The sequence below is a fragment of the Podarcis raffonei genome, chromosome 3 (assembly GCF_027172205.1).
Source record: "Podarcis raffonei isolate rPodRaf1 chromosome 3, rPodRaf1.pri, whole genome shotgun sequence".
In the NCBI taxonomy this organism is placed as follows: Eukaryota; Metazoa; Chordata; class Lepidosauria; order Squamata; family Lacertidae; genus Podarcis; species Podarcis raffonei.
The window spans coordinates 117,928,125-117,933,621 of record NC_070604.1 but is presented as its reverse complement, the minus strand read 5'-3'; the positions used below and the strand labels follow the sequence as shown (position 1 = coordinate 117,933,621).

The following is a 5,497-nucleotide window of genomic DNA, read 5'->3' as shown; positions in this document are numbered from 1 at the left end:
TCCATTTCACATTGTCTGCTGTCAAGCCAGGCATCCCCTATCCTATATTTGCACATCTATCTAACAGTCACAATAGACCTCTCTCCATTTGCAGTTCCCAGAAACGGATACCCAGAGGCATATTGCAGAACGTTGCTTTGTTTGGCATTTGAATCAGGAAGTTGAGAAAACTACAGTCCCCAGGAGCCTGGCAGGAAACTACACCTCTGAGCTTCTGTATGGCAGTCATTTTCAGCTCAGAGTCAGATAGGCAGAGAGGCTCTCTGCAAGATCTCCCTGCAACCAATATCCCTCTTCCCCGTCACAAAGGTAAAAGGGTTTTTTCTTTCATTTTCCTGTCAAGGTGTGTTTTTCTCTGTGTGTATTATGGAGGAACTGGCCGGGCACAAGAGTCTTGGGGGGGGGGGAAAGCAATTGGATAGTTCTAGATTTCCTTTTCTTATCAAAGGCTAAACTCAAGAAGACCACGCAGCTGCAGAGAGTGCTACGTCAGTGTCTGCGTATCGTTGCATGTGACTGCTATTTTGGAATCCATGTGAACAGTGTGAAAATTACGAGTGTAATGCAAAGCATTGTTGGATGCTGAAGCCAATGCCTGATGCATGTTTGAGTGTGAGCCAGCCCATAAATCATGTGAACACTTGGCACGTGATACGTTACTGCATATGAATGACTTCTGTTGAGACATGAACTTCATTCACTTGAGAGAGAGAGAGAGAGAGAGAGATCATTATGAATGCAATTCTATACACATTGACCTGGGAGCAAGACCCACTGAGCCCAATGATATTTATTTCTGAGGAGGCAGATGTGTGTTTGTGTGTGTGTGTGGTACTTATTCATAGATATACAGAAATACATACCCATTACAAAACACTCGTCACGGTCCTTAGTGCACCAGTAGCAGTTTAGTCATGCTGGCCACATGACCTGGAAAACTGTCTGTAGACAAACGCCGGCTCCCTCAGCCTGAAAGCGAGATGAGCGTCGCAACCCCATAGTTGCCTTGGACTGGACTTAACCGTCCACGGGTCCTTTACCTTTTTACCTTTACCTTAAAATAACATACTAAGGTAATACAGCTACTTAGTCTAAAAAAAGGACCAAGTCAGAATGAAGAGCAAGAAAGAAGACCAGAAAAGGAGAGAGACCTAAGAAAAAGAGAAATGGAGAGAAAAGGGAAAGACAGGAAGAGCTACCAAAATAAAGAAAAAAGTAAAGGGACTTCTGGCTCTCTGTCCTGCAGCTACATATAATATACATATAATATTACAAGTCTATTTTGTCTTTCACGCACAAAGTCCATAAGAAATTTCCCATCCTTAGCAAATGTCAGCAATTATTTTCCCGTCGTTAGACATGTTAACTTCACCATCTCAGCCAGATCCAATGATTTTATCAGCCATTCTTCTATAGTGGGTACAGTTGTACCTTTCCATCTTTATGCATATAGCAGTCTCTCTGAGGAGGCAGATATAGAATTGCACTGTGTAACAGACACACACACACACACACACACACACACACACACACACAGGTCTTCCTCTTTCAGGCCCCTGTAACTGCCTTCATACCAACTGACAAACCTGTTCCTCCTTGGAATTCTGAGCAAGCTCCAGTATTTACAGTGCTACTGTCATCACAAAAGGATCCATGGGTGAGGCCCAGTGCGGTGAGCTGGTTAGAATAGGAGAGGGGTCAAGCAAACCTTTTGGGCACATTTGCCAAGGGCACCAGCCACAAAATGGCTGCCATGTGGGCGTGGCATAAAGGTTGCCACATCTTGACAGTGCAGAGAAAGAGGCAGGGTCACCAAATGGTGTAGGCACCACCTCCCTATCTGCCAGTCCATCCATGGCAGAAAGAGTACTTTGATTATCCTTCTGCTTTGGCGATCACTCGTAGCCGAGTAAGATTGCCTTCCATGAACTCAGTCTTAATTGTGTAGGCCATGGGTAGGCAAACTAAGGCCCAGGGGCCGGATCCGGCCCAATTGCCTTCTCAAACCGGCCCATGGATGATCCAGGAATCAGTGTGTTTTTACATGAATAGAATGTGTCCTTTTATTTAAAATGCATCTCTGGGTTATTTGTGGGGCATAGAATTCATTCATTTTTTCCCTTCAAAATAGACCGTATTTTTCGCTCTATAAGACGCACCAGACCACAAGACACACCTAGTTTTTGGAGGAGGAAAAAAATATTCCGAATCTCAGAAGCCAGAACACTAAGAGGGATCGCTGTGCAGTGTAAGCAGTAATCCCTCTTGTTGTACTGGCTTCTGGGATAGCTGTGCAGCCTGCATTCGCTCCATAAGACGCACACACATTTCCCCTTACTTTTTAGGAGGGAAAAAGTGAGTTTTATAGAGCAAAAAATACGGTAGTCCGGCCCCCACAAGGTCTGAGAGACGGTGGACCGGCCCCCTGCTGAAAATGTTTGCTGACCCCTGGTGTAGTCTAATTCTGGATCCACACATCCTTCCACAGTGGGAGCATAGGTTTCCGGGCAGGAGTTGATCATGGTGAGGGTTTGCCAAACGTGCCTTCCTCTTAGCACGTTTCTCCATTTTGACCTGAGTTCGAGTTTCATCAAAGTCCTTTGGTAAAGGCTGTTCTCCAATTGGAGTGCTCGCAATTGTTGGTGTTTATACTTCATTATCCATCACTGAGTTGGCTCGCAGAGAGAAGCTCTTCTCCTGTCTGTCCAGAACTGATGGGAGGGTGGGTGTCCAGTCCTGGCATTCAGTGAAATACAGGCATCTTTAAGGGGGTGTATTCAACGTAGGAGGTTCTAAGCCAGCACAGAGACTGGACAGTAAGAGCATCTTGTGTTTCGGAGATTGGTGAGGAGATATTTACTGAGTGCCTTTGTGGGCACCATAGGAGGTATTGAGGCACACTGGTGCCCATGGACACTACACTGGCAACCCCTGGCTTAATAAGTGCACAGATTTCTTATCCAGTCTGCTTTCATCTCAGTGTGTCTTCTTTCTAAGGTTACTGAGAATCCAGCTGAACTTCAGTCATGAAGATCCTTCATTGCCTCTCTGCTGCCATCTTACTATTACTATGGACTGTTCAAGGTGAGTGATGACAGAACATGCGCCACCCCCTACCCCACCCCCCATGTTCATGTTCTGATTTGGCTTGGGATCCAGGATCCAGCTGGATCTGGAGCACAGCTCTAATATTTGTTTTTATTCCATCCTCTAACTCTATTCCCAGGGCTGTTTGCAGCAACAATTAAAGCATACAGTGGTACCTCTAGTTACAGACTCAATCAGTTCCGGGGTGCCGTTTGCACCCCAAAAAGTGCATAACTAGAGCGCCATTTCTGTGCACATGCATGACGCAATAGAGCACTTCTGTGCATGTGCAAAGCTTGCAGAACGCTTCTGCGCACACACAAGTGGTGAAACCCGGAAGTATACACTTCAGGGTTTGCCGTGTTCGCAAGCTGAAAAGACGCAACATGAACCTAAAGCAACATGAAGTATGACTGTACATGCAAAAATGAAATATAATACATGGGGAAAGCTACAAAATTACAAGAGCAGAGAATAGTCAGTCGGGTTAGAATCGTGTTAAAAAATATCAGGGGAATAAATCATTTGTTTGTTCTAATATACTGACCTAAATATATAGGTTCATTTTTTCTGTTCTAAAACACATACTTGTAGATTCTTAGTATATGTTTCTAAGTCCCCCATGACCACCACAGAAGGTAAGGCTTGCCGTATGTGTTACTGGAAAATTTCCAAGAAAGATTAAAAAGAATAATAGCAAAAATGATGAAATAATTGGCCACAGCCTCTGTGTGTTTTACAGATAGATTGCTAAGGAAGGTGGAAGTTGTAGTCATTGCCTAGACTTGACCTCCATTGCTTTCTCCACCCCTGATCTGACTGTCTCCGTATCGCTCTACAGAAGACTATTTACAGATGTTCTCCTTTTCAAATTGCAGTCTGGTACCAATTTCACCGGCAGTCACTTTCCTTATTTCCTTACTTCAGGTGTGCCCTTCTAGCAGATTTGGACACTTCCCTGCTCCCCTGCTTCTGGTCAAATTATGCTTCCAGAGATACCCCAGTATCCGCCAGTATCAATCACTGTTAGTGGACCAACACTAGCACTGATCTTCTGAGGCAGATGGTTTAAGTCTAAAACAAAGTGGGATCTCAAGGTTGCTGCAGCCTCACCCAAGGTCGGTGGTTGAGATGCCATCCAAAAAATATCAGGTTGGGGAAAACTACTCCACATGTTAGAATCTAAACCAAAGGGTGGTTCAAATGGCAAAAAAGGAAAGCAGATTAACTACAATAGTTCCTCGGGTTAAGTACTTAATTCATTCTGGAGGTCTGTTCTTAACCTGAAACTGTTCTTAACCTGAAGCACCACTTTAGCTAATGGGGCCTCCTGCTGATGCCGTGCCACCGGAGCACGATTTCTCTTCTCATCCTGAAGCAAAGTTCTTAACCCAAGGTACTATTTCTGGGTTAGTGGAGTCTGTAACCTGAAGCGTCTGTAACCTGAAGCGTATGTAACCCAAGACACCACTGTACAAGGAAGAAGTTTCTGATGGTACAAGCTGTTGAATGGTGGGGCAGAGGGCCTCAGAAGGTTGCTCACTCTCCTTTTTTTTAGCAGAAGCTGGACTTTATCAAGGGTGCTTCATTTTTGGATGTCCTCCAAAAATCAGATCAGCCTTTGCCCATTTCGTGCCCTTTAGGTGTTTTGGACTCCAACTACAATTGGCCCCATCCATGGGGTTGGCTAGGGATGATGGGAGTTGCAAATACATGAAAGACACCAGGTTGATGAAGACTGAACTAGGTGGTCCAGCTCTGTGATTCTAAACCTTCTGTTGTTGTTTCTACAGAAGACAGCCCTGCAGACGCCGCACTTCTTACTTGCTCCTCCATGGGAGGGTACTGCATTCAGCCAGTCAATCAGACCTGCCCTTCGGGTCTATTCCTGGATGTGCCCTGCCATTTCAAAAGAGTCTGCTGCTCAAAGATGGGGGATTAGCCTTCATGTGCATCCTCACCCATCTCACCTGTTCTTCAAGTTGGCTGCTGGAAGCTCAGCTGCAATGACTTCTGTCAGCAAGGCCTTCCTCGCCATTCTGAAACAACACTTGGGAACAACCAGCATTGATTGTCCAGGAATCCTCATTGATTGTTCAGACCTCATCTAAGATTTTATTTCAGTCATATCTTCATGTATCTATGCTTGGCAAATAAAGTTCCCCTGTGGAAGGAGGGGCAAATTTGTTGGGATGCTGAATGCTTAAAGGTAAAGGTAAAGGACCCCTGGACAGTTAAGTCCAGGCAAAGGCAACTATGGGTTTGCGACGCTCATCTCACTTTTAGGCTGAGGGAGCTGGCGTTTGTCCACAGACAGCTTTTTGGGTCCTGTGGCCAGCATTACTAAACTGCTTCTGACACAACTGAACACCGTGATGGAAACCAGAGCGCACGGAAACGCCGTTTACCT

The 5,497-nt window shown here is 45.2% G+C and overlaps 1 long non-coding RNA gene across 3 annotated transcripts; it reads left to right on the top strand.

Moving 5' to 3' along the window:
• The first annotated feature begins 213 nt into the window (after positions 1 to 213).
• On the top strand, positions 214 to 5,270 carry LOC128411407 (uncharacterized). Of its 3 annotated transcripts, none has more exons than XR_008329795.1 (3): positions 214 to 309; positions 2,998 to 3,084; positions 4,881 to 5,270. It is a non-coding gene; the product is annotated as an uncharacterized LOC128411407 (long non-coding RNA). The 3 variants fall into 3 exon arrangements; XR_008329796.1 differs by lacking the exon at positions 214 to 309 and adding an exon at positions 1,544 to 1,672; XR_008329794.1 differs by lacking the exon at positions 214 to 309 and adding an exon at positions 1,548 to 1,657.
• The last annotated feature ends 227 nt before the right edge of the window (positions 5,271 to 5,497 follow it).